Genomic DNA, 18,907 nt, shown 5'->3' with positions numbered 1-18,907 from the left:
AGGTGGCGAGGGTTGACGTGCTTGTAGAGAGAGTCAGAGAGTAAGAGACAGGTGGCGAGGGCTGATGTGCTTGTAGGGAGAGTGTCAGAGAGTAAGAGACAGGTGGTGAGGGCTGATGTGCTTGTAGAGAGAGTGTCAGAGAGTAAGAGACAGGTGGCGAGGGTTGACGTGCTTGTAGAGAGAGTCAGAGAGTAAGAGACAGGTGGCGAGGGTTGATGTGCTTGTAGAGAGAGTGTCAGAGAGAAAGAGAAAGGTGGCGAGGGCTGATGTGCTTGTAGGGAGAGTGTCAGAGAGTAAGAGACAGGTGGTGAGGGCTGATGTGCTTGTAGAGAGAGTGTCAGAGAGTAAGAGACAGGTGGCGAGGGTTGACGTGCTTGTAGAGAGAGTCAGAGAGTAAGAGACAGGTGGCGAGGGTTGACGTGCTTGTAGAGAGAGTCAGAGAGTAAGAGACAGGTGGTGAGGGCTGATGTGCTTGTAGAGAGAGTGTCAGAGAGTAAGAGACAGGTGGCGAGGGTTGACGTGCTTGTAGAGAGAGTCAGAGAGTAAGAGACAGGTGGCGAGGGTTGATGTGCTTGTAGAGAGAGTGTCAGAGAGTAAGAGACAGGTGGCGAGGGGTGATGTGCTTGTAGAGAGAGTGTCAGAGAGTAAGAGACAGGTGGCGAGGGTTGATGTGCTTGTAGAGAGAGTGTCAGAGAGTAAGAGACAGGTGGCGAGGGTTGATGTGCTTGTAGAGAGAGTTTCAGAGAGTAAGAGGCAGGTGGCGAGGGTTGGTGTGCTTGTAGAGAGAGTGTCAGAGAGTAAGAGACAGGTGGCGAGGGATGTGCTTGTAGAGAGAGTGTCAGAGAGTAAGAGACAGGTGGCGAGGGTGGATGTGCTTGTGGAGAGAGTGTCAGAGAGTAAGAGACAGGTGGCGAGGGTTCATGTGCTTGTAGAGAGAGTGCCAGAGAGTAAGAGACAGGTGGCGAGTGTTGATGTGCTTGTAGAGAGAGTGCCAGAGAGTAAGAGACAGGTGGCGAAGGCTGATGTGCTTGTGGAGAGAGTGTCAGGGAGTAAGAGACAGGTGGTGAGGGATGTGCTTGTAGAGAGAGTGTCAGAGAGTAAGAGACAGGTGGCGAGGGTGGATGTGCTTGTGGAGAGAGTGTCAGAGAGTAAGAGACAGGTGGCGAGGGTTCATGTGCTTGTAGAGAGAGTGCCAGAGAGTAAGAGACAGGTGGCGAGTGTTGATGTGCTTGTAGAGAGAGTGCCAGAGAGTAAGAGACAGGTGGCGAAGGCTGATGTGCTTGTGGATAGAGTGTCAGAGAGTAAGAGACAGGTGGCGAGGGTTGATGTGCTTGTGGAGAGAGTGCCAGAGAGTAAGAGACAGGTGGCGAGGGTTGATGTGCTTGTAGAGAGAGTGCCAGAGAGCAAGAGACAGGTGGCGAGGGTTGATGTGCTTGTAGAGAGAGTGCCAGAGAGTAAGAGACAGGTGGTGAGGGTTCATGTGCTTGTAGAGAGAGTGTCAGAGAGTAAGAGACAGGTGGCGAGGGATGATGTGCTTGTAGAGAGAGTGCCAGAGAGTAAGAGACAGGTGGTGAGGGTTGATGTGCTCTTGGAGAGAGTGTCAGAGAGAAAGAGACAGGTGGCGAGGGTTGATGTGCTTGTAGAGAGAGTGCCAGAGAGTAAGAGACAGGTGGCGAGGGTTGATATGCTTGTAGAGAGAGCGTCAGGGAGTAAGAGACAGGTGGCGAGGGTTGACGTGCTTGTAGAGAGAGTGTCAGAGAGTAAGAGACAGGTGGCGAGGGTTGATGTGCTTGTAGAGAGAGTGTCAGAGAGTAAGAGACAGGTGGCGAGGGTTGATGTGCTTGTAGAGAGAGTGCCAGAGAGTAAGAGACAGGTGGCGAGGGTTGATATGCTTGTAGAGAGAGCGTCAGGGAATAAGAGACAGGTGGCGAGGGTTGATGTGCTTGTAGAGAGAGTGCCAGAGAGTAAGAGACAGGTGGCGAGGGTTGATATGCTTGTAGAGAGAGCGTCAGGGAGTAAGAGACAGGTGGCGAGGGTTGACGTGCTTGTAGAGAGAGTGCCAGAGAGTAAGAGACAGGTGGCGAGGGTTGATGTGCTTGTAGAGAGAGTGTCAGAGAGTAAGAGACAGGTGGCGAGGGTTGACGTGCTTGTAGAGAGAGTGCCAGAGAGTAAGAGACAGGTGGCGAGGGTGGTGAGAGTAAGAGACAGGTGGGCAGGAGAAGATGGAAGGGTGTATTTGGAGAGTGGGGAGTGAGAGTGCCGGAGTTTGGGGAGAGAGGTGGAGCGGGGAGAGGGCTGTCTCTTCCCTCGGTGAAATGCGGAGTCAGAGAGGAGAGGGGTGGGTGGGAGGGGCCTGGCAGCCTCGCGCAGGCGGCAGCAGGAAGTGGCTCTTGGAGGCTGGCACCGTGGGAGCGCCGCCTGTGCCATCCCTGGAGCCCGGCAGCGCGGACAGCATTCCTGTACGGGAGGCACGGCAGCGGGCACGGGGCACCGCCTGGCACAGGGCACGGCCAGCGTCCACCGGGTTCCTTCCACTGGACGCCTGGAGCCTGTCCTCGGTGTCTCTGTGGGATCTTACCACCCTGAACGGAGAGAACTCGCCCCCTAAACCTCTTCTCACCCTCCCTTTCTACTGCTCCTCTTTTTATCTCTCCTGTTTTTGTTCCTTTTCTTTTCACCCACCACTTCTCGTTTTCTGTTTCTTCCTTTTTCTTTCCTCCATCTCCCTTTACTTTCTTGTTGACTTTCTCTTCTTCTCACTTTCCCTCCATATTCCCTCTTCTTCATTCTTCTCTCTGTCTCCCTTGCTTCTTCCTCCCTCTTTCTTTCGTGTTCTTTCGTCTCTCGCCGTGCCTCGTTCGATCTTTCGTTCTCTCAGCCTGTCCCTCACACCTCTCCCACGTTTAGCAACAGCCTCTCTTTTCCTGTCTCCTCTCTCCGCCTCGATTCTTCCATCCTCTCCCAATCTTCCCCACTCTCCTCTTTCTGTAGCTCTTCTGTAGCTCCCCCCCCTCCCTCCTTCCATTTTTGCCCTGAACTCCCCCGTGAGTGCGGGGGTTGGAGCACCGGCCGTCTCTCCGGGCAGGAGAGAGACTCCCGGGCAGCCTTCCTCTGGAGACATCAGAGATAAGTGCCCGGGCTCGGCGGAGACAGGGGATGCTGCCCTGAGCCCAGCTCGGACCCTGATCGTCGGCGATCGGGAGTGGCTCCGCGAATCCCGAAGTCTTTCTTGGACCGGGGCCCCGCGCCGGACTCACACCCCCTCACCCCGGCTCCGGAGCGGTAAGTGGGATTTCTGTGTGAATGAGCGCTGCGAGGCCAAGGGCTCCGCACTTCTAGGAGCGTTCCACATAGCGCCGCGTTGTGGGAGTGTGGCACACATCATTGCGCTTCTGATCCGTAAGCGTTCCACACAGCGCTGCGTTCCAAGAGTGTGCCACATAGGACTCCCTCTGTGAGCGCCTCGCACAGCAATGCACTTCTAGGAGCGTTCCACATAGCGCCGTGTTATGCGAGTGTGCCACATGGGATTGCGCTTCTGATCCGAAAGCGTTCCGCATAGCGCTGCGTTGTGGGAGTGTGGCACACATCATTGCGCTTCTGATCCGTAAGCGTTCCACACAGCGCTGCGTTCCAAGAGTGTGCCACATAGGACTCCCTCTGTGAGCGCCTCGCACAGCAATGCACTTCTAGGAGCGTTCCACATAGCGCCGTGTTATGCGAGTGTGCCACATGGGATTGCGCCTCTGTTCCGAAAGCGTTCCACATAGCGCCGCGTTATGGGAGTGTGCCACATGGGATTGCGCTTCTGTTCCGAAAGCGTTCCACATAGCGCTGCGTTGTCGGAGTGTGCCACATGGGATTGCGCCTCTGTTCTGAAAGCGTTCCACATAGCGCCGCGTTGTCGGAGTGTGCCACATGGGATTGCGCCTCTGTTCTGAAAGCGTTCCACATAGCGCCGCGTTGTGGGAGTGTGCCACATGGGTTTTCGCTTCTGTTCTGAAAGCGTTCCACATAGCGCCGCGTTGTCGGAGTGTGCCACATGGGATTGCGCTTCTGTTCTGAAAGCGTTCCACATAGCGCCGCGTTGTGTGAGTGTGCCACATGGGATGGCGCTTCTGTTCTGAAAGCGTTCCACATAGCGCCGCGTTGTGGGAGTGTGCCACATGGGAATGCACTTCTGTTCTGAAAGCGTTCCACATAGCGCCGCGTTCCAGGAGTGTGCCACATAGGACTCCCTCTGTGAGCGCCTCGCACAGCAATGCACTTCCAGGATTGGTCCACATAGCGCCGCGTTGTGGGAGTGTGCCACACAGGGATTTGCTTCTGAGGTCCTTTGAGCCCAATGGGCGTTGCGCGCCTGGTAAAGTTAAATAAAAAATTAAATAAAACCGCTTACCTTACGCTCGTCGCATCGCCGACTCCGCGATGCGCAAGGTAAGTGGTTTTATTTTATTTTTTTAATTTAATTTACCTATCTCTTTGCATGTCGACTTCCCCTCCACACTGCCTCACCCCGCCCCCACTGCACTTGCCATCACTGACAGAACTGCAGTGAAATGAAGAACGTTCTTGGACCTGAAAGCGTTCTAAGAGCATTCTCGTTTACACTGCACTTCTGAGAGCATTTCCTGTTTCACTGCACTTCTAACACCGTTCTTCATATTACTGCACTTCTAAGAACGTCCTCCGTTCACTGCACTTATTAGAGTGTTCTTCGTATCACGGCACTTCTTCAAACATTCTGCATGGCGCTGGTTGCATACGGCACACTACTTCTAAGAGCTTTACAATTTACACTGCACTGTTAGGAGCGCCCAAACCATATTCTTCATACAACATATAAGCCTACTTTCAGCAACATCCCATGCAGAGGTGCACTTCTAACAACATTCCACATACAACATACAAGGCCAGTTTTAGTAACTTCCCATGCAGAGGTGCACTTCTAACAACATTCCACATACAACATACAAGGCCAGTTTTAGTAACTTCCCATGCAGAGGTGCACTTCTAACAACATTCCACATACAACATACAAGGCCAGTTTTAGTAACTTCCCATGCAGAGGTGCACTTCTAACAACATTCCACATACAACATACAAGGCCAGTTTTAGTAACATCCCATGCAGAGGTGCACTTCTAACAACATTCCACATACAACATACAAGGCCAGTTATAGTAATATAGTAACATCCCATGCAGAGGTGCACTTCTAACAACATTCCACATACAACATACAAGGCCAGTTTTAGTAACTTCCCATGCAGAGGTGCACTTCTAACAACATTCCACATACAACATACAAGGCCAGTTTTAGTAACATCCCATGCAGAGGTGCACTTCTAACAACATTCCACATACAACATACAAGGCCAGTTATAGTAATATAGTAACATCCCATGCAGAGGTGCACTTCTAACAACATTCCACATACAACATACAATGCCAGTTTCAGAAACATTCCATACAGAGGTGCAGTTCTAACAACATTCCACATACAACATACAAGGCCAGTTATAGTAATATAGTAACATCCCATGCAGAGGTGCACTTCTAACAACATTCCACATACAACATACAAGGCCAGTTATAGTAATATAGTAACATCCCATGCAGAGGTGCACTTCTAACAACATTCCACATACAACATACAAGGTCAGTTATAGTAATATAGTAACATCCCATGCAGAGGTGCACTTCTAACAACATTCCACATACAACATACAAGGCCAGTTATAGTAATATAGTAACATCCCATGCAGAGGTGCACTTCTAACAACATTCCACATACAACATACAAGGCCAGTTATAGTAATATAGTAACATCCCATGCAGAGGTGCACTTCTAACAACATTCCACATACAACATACAAGGCCAGTTATAGTAATATAGTAACATCCCATGCAGAGGTGCACTTCTAACAACATTCCACATACAACATACAATGCCAGTTTCAGAAACATTCCATACAGAGGTGCAGTTCTAACAACATTCCACATACAACATACAAGGCCAGTTATAGTAATATAGTAACATCCCATGCAGAGGTGCACTTCTAACAACATTCCACATACAACATACAAGGCCAGTTATAGTAATATAGTAACATCCCATGCAGAGGTGCACTTCTAACAACATTCCACATACAACATACAAGGCCAGTTATAGTAATATAGTAACATCCCATGCAGAGGTGCACTTCTAACAACATTCCACATACAACATACAAGGCCAGTGTTAGTAACATCCCCTGCAGAGGTGCACTTCTAACAACATTCCACATACAACATACAAGGCCAGTTTTAGTAACATCCCATGCAGAGGTGCACTTCTAACAACATTCCACATACAACATACAAGGCCAGTTTTAGTAACATCCCATGCAGAGGTGCACTTCTAACAACATTCCACATACAACATACAAGGCCAGTTATAGTAATATAGTAACATCCCATGCAGAGGTGCACTTCTAACAACATTCCACATACAACATACAAGGCCAGTTATAGTAATATAGTAACATCCCATGCAGAGGTGCACTTCTAACAACATTCCACATACAACATACAAGGCCAGTTATAGTAATATAGTAACATCCCATGCAGAGGTGCACTTCTAACAACATTCCACATACAACATACAATGCCAGTTTCAGAAACATTCCATACAGAGGTGCAGTTCTAACAACATTCCACATACAACGTACAAGGCCAGTTTTACCAACATATCAGACAGCTATGCAGGCTGAACAACATTCCACATATAAGATCGCTGATCGCCACAGACCCGATACACGCCGTGCACGATTGGCTCTTTACGATACAATGATGCATTGACGATATACCATAATCACTTGCAACAGTTATTTAGGAATACTAGATTACTAAATCGCTAACTGGATACAGTACCTAATATAATTTATGGGTACATTGAGATTACTTTTAAGGCCCTGATAAAGTCTTGTTAAAATTGAAATAACAGACGAAACGCGTGTTGGCAAGGAACCTAACAGCAATGTGAAGTGTTTGGATGCTCGAATAAAGAACAGTGGATATTCTAATTACAGCGCCTCGCTTGACTCATTGAGTGCTTGGAGATTCCAATTTAACACTGTGGAGAAGTTTTCTTTTCCAATTGAGGACGATTGGGTGGCTCGCCCTCCTCCTGAGCACCGATCAAGATATATTGACAATAACATATGCACTCTTTTCAGTAAATTACTTTGTGCCAGTATTGTGTGTGCGCCAATTCTCCCAGTCACCACCCTTTGTTCCACATATATGATCAGTTTGGGCATTATTTCATGCAGAGATGCTGTTCTAACAACGCTCTACACACAACATATAAGGTCAGTTGCAGCAACATTATTTGCGGAGGGGCAGTTCTAGCAACATTCCACATGCAACATATAAGGTCACTGTTAGAAACATTCCATGCAGAGATGCAGTTCTAACAACAGTCCAGATACAACATATAAGCCCGTTTTAACAACATTCCAGAGAGAGGTGCAGTTCTAACAACATTCCACATAGAACAGATAAGGAATTATACCAACATTTCAGACAGACATCGGTGCAGGATGCAACTTTCCTCATAGTAGACGTTGCAGCAGACAACCTTTCATGCAGAATGTAGTCCAAACAGAAGTGCAGTACAGCAGCATTCCACATATGCGTGCACAACTAGCAGCATACCACATATGCGTGCACAACTAACAGCATTCCACATATGCGTGCACAACTAGCAGCATTCCACATATGCATGCACAACTAACAGCATTCCACAACATATGTGTGCACTACTAACAGTATTCAACACATGTGTGCACTTCTAGCAGCATTTGAAATATGTTTGCACTTCTTACAAAATTCTACATATGTGTGCACTTCTAACAACATTTCATATATGTGTGCACTTCTAACAGCATTTCACACATGTGTGCACTTCTAAAAGCATTTCACACATGTGTATATTTCTAACAGCATTTCACACATGTGTGCACTTCTAACAGCATTTCACACATGTGTGCACTTCTAACATCATTTCACACATGTGTGCACTTCTAACAGCATTTGAAGTATGTGTGCACTTCTACCAACATTCTACATATGTGTGCAATTCTAATAGCATTTGATAGATGTTGGGCACTTCTAACAGCATTTCATATATGTGTGCACTTCTAACAGCATTTCACACATGTGTGCACTTCTAACAACATTTCACACGTGTGCACTTCTAGCAACATTTGAAATATGTGTGCACTTCTTACAAAATTCTACATATGTGTGCACTTCTAACAACATTTCATATATGTGTGCACTTCTAACAGCATTTCACACATGTGTGCACTTCTAAAAGCATTTCACACATGTCTATACTTCTAACAGCATTTCACACATGTGTGCACTTCTAACAGCATTTTACACATGTGTACACTTCTAACAGCATTTCACACATGTGTGCACTTCTAAAAGCATTTCACACATGTGTATACTTCTAACAGCATTTCACACATGTGTGCACTTCTAGCAACATTTGAAATATGTGTGCACTTCTTACAAAATTCTACATATGTGTGCACTTCTAACAACATTTCATATATGTGTGCACTTCTAACAGCATTTCACACACGTGTGCACTTCTAAAAGCATTTCACACATGTGTATACTTCTAATAGCATTTCATACATGTGTGCACTTCTAACAGCATTTTACACATGTGTGCACTTCTAACAGCATTTCACACATGTGTGCACTTCTAAAAGCATTTCACACATGTGTATACTTCTAACAGCATTTCACACACGTGTGCACTTCTAAAAGCATTTCACACATGTGTATACTTCTAACAGCATATCACACATGTGTGCACTTCTAACAGCATTTTACACATGTGTACACTTCTAACAGCATTTCACACATGTGTGCACTTCTAAAAGCATTTCACACATGTGTATACTTCTAACAGCATTTCACACATGTGTGCACTTCTAAAAGCATTTCACACATGTGTGCACTTCTAACCGCATTTCACACATGTGTGCACTTCTAACAACATTTCATATATGTGTGCACTTCTAACAGCATTTCACACATGTGTGCACTTCTAAAAGCATTTCACACATGTGTGTACTTCTAACAGCATTTCACACATGTGTATACTTCTAACAACATTTCACACATGTGTGCACTTCTAACAGCATTTCACACATGTGTGCACTTCTAACAGCATTTCATATATGTGTGCACTTCTAACAGCATTTCACACATGTGTGCACTTCTAACAGCATTTCACACAAGTGTGCACTTCTAGCAACGTTTGAAATATGTGTGCACTTCTTACAAAATTCTACATATGTGTGCACTTCTAACAACATTTCATATATGTGTGCACTTCTAACAGCATTTCACACATGTGTGCACTTCTAAAAGCATTTCACACATGTGTATACTTCTAATAGCATTTCATACATGTGTGCACTTCTAACAGCATTTCATACATGTGTGCACTTCTAACAGCATTTCACAAGTGTGCACTTCTAACAGCATTATATAAAATGTGGTTGAGAAACCATACAACTCAACACAAAAAACAATGTTTGTTTGGGGGTGGAGCACCAACAAAGATTGTCACACAGGGCGCCACAACCTCTAAAGCCGCCGGACCTGCCCTAAGAGGACCATTGAAGGGTTAGTATTCAGGTCAGCACCCCCATCCCCGTGATTACAGACAGGAGGCACTGGTTCGTCAAGAGAGCCAAGCTAGAAAAAGGGGTAAACAGATTTTCGCCCACACATTTTGTGTGCCTTGATGAGGCGTAATGTCCGGGTGGTGAACAGACAATGCACAGAGGTCCCACGTTACTTGTAATCCAGATTAAGATGGTAACCAGGGCCGGACTGGCCATAGCGGGCACCGGGCAATCCCCTGGTGCGCTGCACCGGTTGGGGCCGGTTTTTGGCCCCTGGGGGCCGTTTTTGTTACAGGGCCGTTTTTGCAGCATATCTGCAAAATCGGCCCTGTACCAAAATCGGCCGAAAACGCCTCCCGCGTGGGGAGGGGGGGCCAGCCGAGCACTTTCCCGGGGCCGGTTGTGGTTCCCAGTCCGGCCCTGATGGTAACTTCGCGTACCGGCCCCACTGGAATTAATGGAGCCCTTGTGATTGGCCCAATAAGTGCGATGGCTTAATGTCCGGATGGAGGGCCCAAGCTGCACCTGAGTGACAACGGCCACCAAGGTGGACCCCTCTCTGGCGTTGCATGTGCACCTGTTCCCAGGGAGGATACCTACCAGCTCGGACAGGACTGTTCTGATTGGAGCAGGATCTCAGCTGATTTGCATGTGGCTGCTCTTTGTTTTTAGTGGAACTGGGAGCAGCCAATAAGATGGCCTGGAACGCTGCACTGGTAATTGTCACTGAGATTGATGTAAGAATTCCACCCATGACTTTTCAAGTGACCCTGTCGCAAGATTGTATTGACGTGTTGGTGCTCCAGAAGTCATAAGTCATGGATGTCATAAGCTGTACCGTGTAGTATGGGGAGACCACTACCTGCTCAGTGGGCTAATGTATCTGCTGCAGAGAAATGTGAGGTTGGTGAAATGATTACTGTTGACTTGGGTAACAATAAACATGTTACTGCAGTGGTAGTTTCTTACATATGGCAGGGCCAGGCAGTCTCCTTGTGACACAGCCTGATATAAACGTGGTCATCAGGCGCACTTCACTCATGCAGTAGCGCACCTCGGGCATATTATCACCTCTTTAGTGGCAGTTTCCTGCCGATAAAGCGGCGATAATTTTATCGCCTGTTCTTGATAATATGCCCCCTCGTTTTAAGGGGGGAAAGTCGACTATGTCACCCCTTATCCATCTAGCAACACACATGGACTCCCACCAGCACTCATACCTACCAACCAAGGATATTAATATTTACAAAGTGGTGTACCCCAACCAGCCCCGTCACTAGTAGGACAAGGGTAGTAGTATAATTTACAAAGGGGTGTACCTCCACTAGTCCCGCCACCTGTAGGACAAGTGTAGTATCATTTACAAAGGGGTGTACCTCCACCAGCCCCGCCACCTGTAGGACAAGGGTAGTAGTATAATTTACAAAGGGGTGTACCTCCACCAGCATCGCCACCTGTAGGACAAGCATAGCAACAGTTACAAAGCGCTGTACCTACAGCAGCCCTAATACCTATCAGACACGTGTAGTAACAGTTCCATCTGTCCTCACACCTATTGGACAAATGATGTAGCAATTGTGGACATGCCTGGTGAACCGGCTCCCCTCGCAGCATCCTTTACAAACAGTATACTCCTGGGCATGTCTGGGGAAATGACTCTGCACCTCGGCTCCTCCTGTGATAGGCTGGTTTCCAGTTTTCCGGTCCCCTTAGACCCTAGCCTAATCTAGATTGACTTGCTTTGTGTTTCTTTTTTGTATTGTATTTGTTTTTTAGAAGGCCTTTTAACAGAAGTGTTGTTAATGCTTCATGTGGTACCTTTGTGACCCAATGGTATAATGAAACGTGGACAGGGCAAGTAATCAGAGACAGAGACATAAAAGTAACTTCATTTAGATTTACCTTCTCAGCACTGTAATAAGAACTATTGATGGACAGAGCGCAGAGCAATGTCATACATTCACCCCAGTACAGAGATGTGGGCCTAAATCCATCCTTTTTTGCTCACCGTGTCATTCTAGTTTGGACCCAGCCATATGCAAATCAGTCTTGACCCTGCGCCCAATGGGAAATGTCCAGCACAAATTGCCAGGCCAAGTCCTCCCTGGACGGGAAACAAGCATCCTAGGACCGGTTTCGGGTTTTCAGCCCTCATCAGCCAGGATAGCTTGATTCCAGTGGCATGGAGAGCACAGGACCTACGTCTGGGCATACCCGTCCCACTCGGTGTGACAAATGCAAAAAGAACAATTGATGGACAGAATGCAGAATGATGTTATATATTCACCCCAGTGTAGAGATCTGGATCTAAATCCATCTTTTTTTTCTTACCATGCCATTCCAGTTTGGACCCAGCCATATGCAACTCAGTCTTGACCCTGCGCCCAGTGGGAACAGTCCAGCCCGAACTGCCACGCCAAGTCATCCCTGGACTGGAAACAAGCATCTGAGGACCTGTTTCATGGTTTCACCTCTCATCAGCCAGGATAGCTAGTTCCCATGAGGCACAGGGTAAAGACTGATTTGCATATGGCTGGTCCAAACTGGGATGGTGTAGTGTGCAAAAGAACTATGGATGTAACCCAGATCTCTTGACTGATGGGAGAATTTTTGAATCATTCAGCATTCCATCCATCTTTTGTTGCAGTTACATTTTTGCCTTGAGTGGAACGGGTATGCCCAGACGTGGTTCCCTTGCTCACTGTGCCACTGGATTCAAGTGAGCCTGGCTAATGGAGGGTGACATACCCCTGAAACCAGTCCCAGGATGCTTGTTTCCGGTCCAGGGAGGACCTGGCTTGGCAGTTTGGTCTGGGCTTATTTCCATATGGCTGGTCCAAACTGGGATGGTGTAGTGTGCAAAAGAACTATGGATGTAACCCAGATCTCTTGACTGATGGGAGAATTTTTGAATCATTCAGCATTCCATCCATCTTTTGTTGCAGTTACATTTTTGCTTGAGTGGAACGGGTATGCCCAGACGTGGTTCCCTTGCTCACTGTGCCACTGGATTCAAGTGAGCCTGGCTAATGAAGGGTGACATACCCCTGAAACCAGTCCCAGGATGCTTGTTTCCGGTCCAGGGAGGACCTGGCTTGGCAGTTTGGTCTGGGCTGATTTGCATATGGCTGGGTCCAAACTGGGATGGCGTAGTGGGCAAACGAACAAAGGATTCAACCCAGATCTCTTGAGTGGAGGAGAATGTTTGAACCATTCAGCATTCCATCCCCAGACGTGGGTCCCTTGCTCACTGTGCCACTGGATTCAAGCTAGCCTGGCTGATGAGGGGTGTTACCCTGAAACCGGTCCCAGGATGCTTGTTTACTGTCCAGGGAAGACCTGGCTTGGCAATTCGGGCTGGACTATTCCCATGAGGCAAAGGATCAAAACTGATTTGCATATGACTGGATCTGAACTGGGGTGGCAGAGTGAGCTAAAGAACGATTATGGATTCAACCCAGATATGTGATTTGGGGTGAGTGTCTGAAAATGTTCAGCACTCCGTCCATCATCTCCTTTTGTTTGCTTTGTACGCCCTAAGTTGGCAGGCTATGTTCAGACATTGGTCCCTTGCTCACTGTGCCACTGGATTCAAACTAGCCTGGCTGATGAAGGGTGACATACCCCGAAAGCGGTCCCAGGATGCTTGTTTCCGGTCCAGGGAAGACCTGGCTTGGCAGTTCATGAGGCACTGGGTCAAGACTGATTTGCATATGGCTGGGTCCAAACTGGGTGGCGTAGTGGGCAAAGGAGCAATAGATTTAACCCAGATCTCTTGACTGGGGTAGAATGTTTGAATCATTCAGCATTCCGTCCATCATTTGTTGCAGTTACACTTCTCTGCTCTGTATGCATAGTACATACATACATGATTATATTTTCAGGGCAATGTAGGGGGGCCAAGGACTAGGGCCTTAGGTATCCCAAGTTGTGCAGCTGAGGTCCCTCATGAGGGCGGTGGCTGACGATATATGAGTGCCATTTAACAGCGCCTTGACAAATCTCCTGATATATGAGTGGTATGTAACAGCGCCTTGAGATATTCGCAGATTTATACAAGTGCTATATAATGGCACCTTGCGATATCTGCTGATATAGAAGAGATCTGCGCCTTCAATTATCTGCTGATTTATAAGAGCGCTATATAAGAGCGCCTTCAGATATCTGCTGTTTTATAATAGCGCTATAAACGACACCTTGAGTTGTCTGCTGATACATATGAGTACGATATAACAGTGCTCTATAAATGTTCTCATTGTAACTTTCATTCGGTGCTGCACCCTGCTTTGATCGATAGATGGCGCTGGTCACATGAGCTGGGTGCTGTTCTGAGCAGAATCACAAACCTGATGCTCTTGATTGATTGATTGATTGATTGATTTTGAAACTTATATAGCGTGCTCTGTCACCCCACGGGTATCCTGGCCATAGAGCAGGAATGTATGAATGGGGCAGGGACTCCTGGGGAATAACTTGCAGTAGCTCAGTTTACTCATAACCAGGGCCACCCAAATTATGCCATTCTGCAGCCGCAGCATTTTTCGCATAGTAATAGTTTGCCACTTTATCAATCACCCTCTGCATAATTTGCAGATTTTAGCAAACAAACTATTTCTAGTTCAAACGGATCAATAGTTACTGAAAAAATGCAGCAACATGTGGAAGGCCCTTTTCAAAGGCTAACTGGTCATCTGTCAGTAGTTTATTCCTGTATGTCTATATTTAAATGGTACTAATGAGGTGAAACCTTTGCTAAGGCAGTGATAACTTGGGTGAAAATTACAAAATAATGAAGTAATACTGCCTCAAAATGTGCACAACCAAAGGGGGCGTATTAATTATCACAGGCCTATAGACTGCGCTTAACTAAATAGCGTGAATTTCTAAAGAAGAAAAGACAGTTGAATGTGGTGCTATAGGTGAGGGAAAAACCACTAAACCCTCAAATAGGGACGAGGAGCTCCGACTAAGTATTTACAACAAGTCCTATGCACACGTAAATGTGTAATGAAAACAATACAACACAATTCATGTTGGTCACTGATGAAGACAATGGTGTCCTTTTTGGGATGTTCCCTTTAATTGTCGCGTTTAATAGCAAGCCAGCCAACACGTGTTTCGTCAATTGGGTTTTTAAACCCTTGACTTTTTCAGGGCTGTAGAAAGGCACGCTGATATTTAGACCTGGAAACCGGTGATACTTCTGACCCGGTGAGTCATAAAAGTTCAAAAGTCTGGTCTTAGTGTGACTCCTTATCCCTTATGTAGTGTGAGTTCAGCTCAGTGTATCTCGTGTCAATCAAACCAATAAGTGGGACAACCAAGTGTGGCTCCTAAATTCCAGTTTAAGAAATTTCAAACAATATGTGGCAATTTCAATGTAGTTGTTACGGCATGATAAGCCGTCGGCAGGTCGTTAGAGAGTACGCCCAAGTTTCTCTAGTCTCCGGAATCGCGTTTCAACCGGAAGTGGGCACCAGTTTAAATTTCTTAAAACGGCATTTAGGAGCCGCACTCGGTTGCCACGCTTATTGGTTTGATTGACACAAGATACACTGAGCTGAGACTCACATTACAGAAAGGATAAGGAGTCACACTAAGACCAGCCTTTTGAACATTTATGACCTACCGGATCGGAAGTATCACCGGTTTCAAGGTCTAAATATCAGCTTACCTTTCTACAGCCCTGAAGAAGTCAAGGGTTTAAAAACCCGATTGACGAAAAACGTGTTGGCTGGCATGCTATGAAACGCTACAATTAAAGCGAACATCCCAAAAAGGACACCATTGTCTACATCCATGACCAACATTAATTGTGTTGTACTGTTTTCTTTACACATTTGTGTGTGGATAGGACTTGTTGTACTGGGTCAAAATGTGCTGGATTACATCACATAATTTGCCTTTTCATGCCGTATAATTTAGTCATCTCTGCCACATAATTTGGTCCTCTCTTGCCGCATTAATCCTGTGGCCTTGCTCATGACCAATCTATTGATCAGGCCGTTTCGGGCCTTTGGAATATGAGATGCTTTAACTTTTTAGGTTTCGTTGGAGGGCGGAGCTGTAAGCTCCGCCTCCAGAGAAATCTGTAGTTTCTAGTATGGGTGACTTGAACACGCCCCTCTGCTTCATTGGCTAGCTCCATAAATGGAGGCTAGCCTTTGGAACAGAGAGGCGTCCGTCATGGCTGGACCAGATTCGGGGGCGTTCCCGAGAATCTTTGGCTTTTGGCTACGTCATGATACATCAGCCAAAAGCCGGGAACGCCCCCGAATCTGGTCTGGCCGGGCCGTGCTTGCTGCTGTCCTGCCTTACTCTGTGTCCCTCCTCCCGCCGTCCCCCCCCCCTCCTCGCTGTCCTGTGCACGATTCCCGCCTCCCTCCCGCCGGCCGTCCATGTCCCCTTCCCCTCCCACAGAAGCAAAACAACCCTTGTGTCCCATTGTCTTTGCAGCATAATTTTTAAAAATACATGTATAAATCCTCCCGCTGTCCGTGCAACGTTCCCGCACCCCTCCCGCTGTAAACACGCCCCCCGAATCTGAAAAAAATCAGGAGTTGCCGGCCGCCATTTTTTTTGGGTCCCACGACGGAAGATTAGTCACCCGGCTCACGGCAGACAATGGAGTTGCGCGGCCTGCCCTGTAAGCCCCGCCGCGACCCGAGCCGCCCTGCCAGCGAGGCTCGCATCGCCCTTGCCCAGCTGCAGCCCCCTCCCCCCCCCCATGAGCCCCGCAGCGTGTGAATACAGCTGCGGTACGAGCCGCGCTTCCCGCCTCCCTCCCGCCATTCGTGTCCTCTCCCGCCCCCCCCCCCCCTGTCCTCGTAGGTGCTTGTTTCATTCGAGCCACTCTGCCCCCTCCCTGGCTCTTCTACGGCCTTTTGTTCCCCTGGTCGAATTGTAAGCATTCTCCCCTCCTCCGTGGATGGATGTTTACTACTGTCTTCTAAATGCAGAAAAGCCCATCAACGCCTCATCGAACAGTGAGGTATGGGGGGGAGGGAGGATTAGGACTCCTGGGGTTAGAGGAGAGTGAGAGAGTCAGAGCGCTGGCGAGAGAGAGAGCGCAAGAGAGGGTGAGAGAGACAGGGACGAAGGAGACAGTGGGAGGGAGGGGGAAAAGGCAGAGAAAAAAACGAAAGAGAGGGAGAACAGTCAGGTTAAAAAGGCAGCTAGAGGGTAGCAAGAGGGTGACAAGTGGAGAGAGAATAAAAAGTAGAAAAAGAGGGAGGAGAGGTCGGTAGAGGAGAAAGAGGGGCATGGCAATACAGAGTTAAAAGAGAATGTTGATGTAGGAACATAGAGAGATAGCGACAGTATAGATAAAAGAGAAGAGACGGGCGAGGGGAGAAGCAAGTATAAGGAAGAGAAAAAGGAAGGATAAGAGAAAAAACAGAGTCCTAAAGAGATAGGGAAGAGACAGAAAGAGGGGCAGCAAAGTAGCAGTGGATGGGGGGGGGAGGGGTAAAGAGAAGGAAAGAGAGAAAGTGAGAGAGGAGGAGGGACAGAAGGGAGAGGTGGCTTAGCAGCGAGCACCAGACAGGAATGAGGAGTTGGGGGAAGGGAGATGGCCCGTGGACTTGATTTCCCTGTTAAAACTTTAGACAGACTCGCCCTGCGGACTGCTCGGGCTCCGGCCTCTACCTACTCTTGCACTATTTTTATCCTTCGCCTTTGACCGTCTCCTGCCATCTGACTCGGCGCCCAGGCTCTTGACTCACCTCTTCTGGGCGCTGGACTGCATGAAGATGGCGTCGCCTGCAGGGGGCAGCACCTCGGACCCTGGACCGGCCGGCAGGGGGGCCCTACTGCTGCTGCTACTAGGTGAGCAACCCCACACCTCGCGTCTGCACGTGTGCCGGGGACGGGGCAGGCTGTCAGTCACGGGGCAGGCCCGCGCCAAGTCAATCACTCCGGGCTGTAGGGCTGTCTCTGAGAAAGCGCTGCCAGTGCCTGACTACCTCAGCTGTCTAGAAACTCAGTGGTTAATTTGTAAAATAAAAAGTGCCGGGGCTCTCATCAGGAGACAGCGCTAACCGTAGAAATGTGCAGGTGTAATCTGCCTCCCGACTAGAGCCCCAGCACTCGTTATTCTGGAGAGGACTTGGCCAAATGGCTAGAAGCTGCCTATTTCGGAGCTGGAGAACCGGGCTCGAGTCTCGGCGTGCCTCAATGTCCAGGGGAAATCATGCGACATAATCGCCGGTGCTGAGCACCTGCTCAAATTAAACACTTGGCAGAATGGACTGCCTCTTCCTGGAAGAAGTCTAACATGCAATCGACTGTTCCATCCCTACCGGCTTCGCTTTTCAGGCAGTGACATGACTTTACTCCAGCCCTGCCCCTGACAGCTCCTCTGGCCCCTTCTGGCGCGAGACTGACCCTGTGCCAACCCTACTGCGCAACAGAGGCAGTCTGACGTGGTTCGCCGCGCTTTTACAACACTGTCTTGCTGTGTGTGGACTGTTGCAGGTCAGCATGTGCTATGTGTGTCAATGTTCCCTCGCACTATATTGCCGGGTGGGATTCGAACCTGCGGTCAGCTGGCGATGTGTGTGCAGGCGCAGATACGCCGAGCTTGGCACTTCATGGAAGCTTGCCTGGCAGTTTAAGAAGTTTGGTGATATTTCTTGGGGTGAGTGGGCTGCGCACCACACCCCCCGCTCATGCTTATCGTGGGATAGGGTAAGGCGCTTGCAGGATGTGGGTGAAGTGCAGGCAGGCCGGTTAGTGTCAGCCACACTCGCTGAGAGGGACGGCGGCCCCTCCACAGCTCAGAGGCTGTCACTGGTAAGAGGTGTCAGTCACAGCACACGTGCCCTAAAAGGACACACTCTGCCAGCCGCGGATGGGCACGCCGAGTAGGGGGAGCCAGGGTACTGCAGCTCCACGGGGGGGTGTTTATCCATACATAGGGGATTGTGCATGAGCGTTAGAGAAAAGCCATGTCTGAAGAGAGCATTGCATGTATGCTGGAAGAAGTGTATGTACATGCTAGTGTGTGTGTACCCGTTTAGGTATATAACAATGTGTGCGTGCTTCCGTTTATTCGAGAATTGTGTGACATGCGAGCGTGTGTGTGTGTTTAAAACACTGTGCGTTGTTATGATCAGCTAAATGGGAGATTATTAGGGTTACTGAATTTCTATTAAGGTAGGCAGATTGTGTTATTTCAAAAGGTTTTCCAAAGTATTGGGACATACTGAAA

At 48.2% G+C, this 18,907-nt stretch overlaps 1 protein-coding gene across 1 annotated transcript in view; it reads left to right on the top strand.

The window, feature by feature from the left end:
- Nucleotides 1-2,368: 2,368 nt before the first annotated feature.
- LOC144785023 (chemokine-like protein TAFA-1) overlaps nucleotides 2,369-18,907 on the top strand; it is a 262,643-nt gene continuing 246,104 nt past the window's right edge. Inside the window, exon 1 of the mRNA XM_078664140.1 lies at nucleotides 2,369-3,282. The gene's annotated coding sequence lies outside the window, so the exon portion shown is untranslated. The remainder of the gene's footprint in view (nucleotides 3,283-18,907) is intronic.

Source organism: Lissotriton helveticus, chromosome 10 (assembly GCF_964261635.1).
Source record: "Lissotriton helveticus chromosome 10, aLisHel1.1, whole genome shotgun sequence".
In the NCBI taxonomy this organism is placed as follows: Eukaryota; Metazoa; Chordata; class Amphibia; order Caudata; family Salamandridae; genus Lissotriton; species Lissotriton helveticus.
Note: the sequence above shows the minus strand (reverse complement) of the source record. Positions and strands in the feature narration are given on the sequence as shown.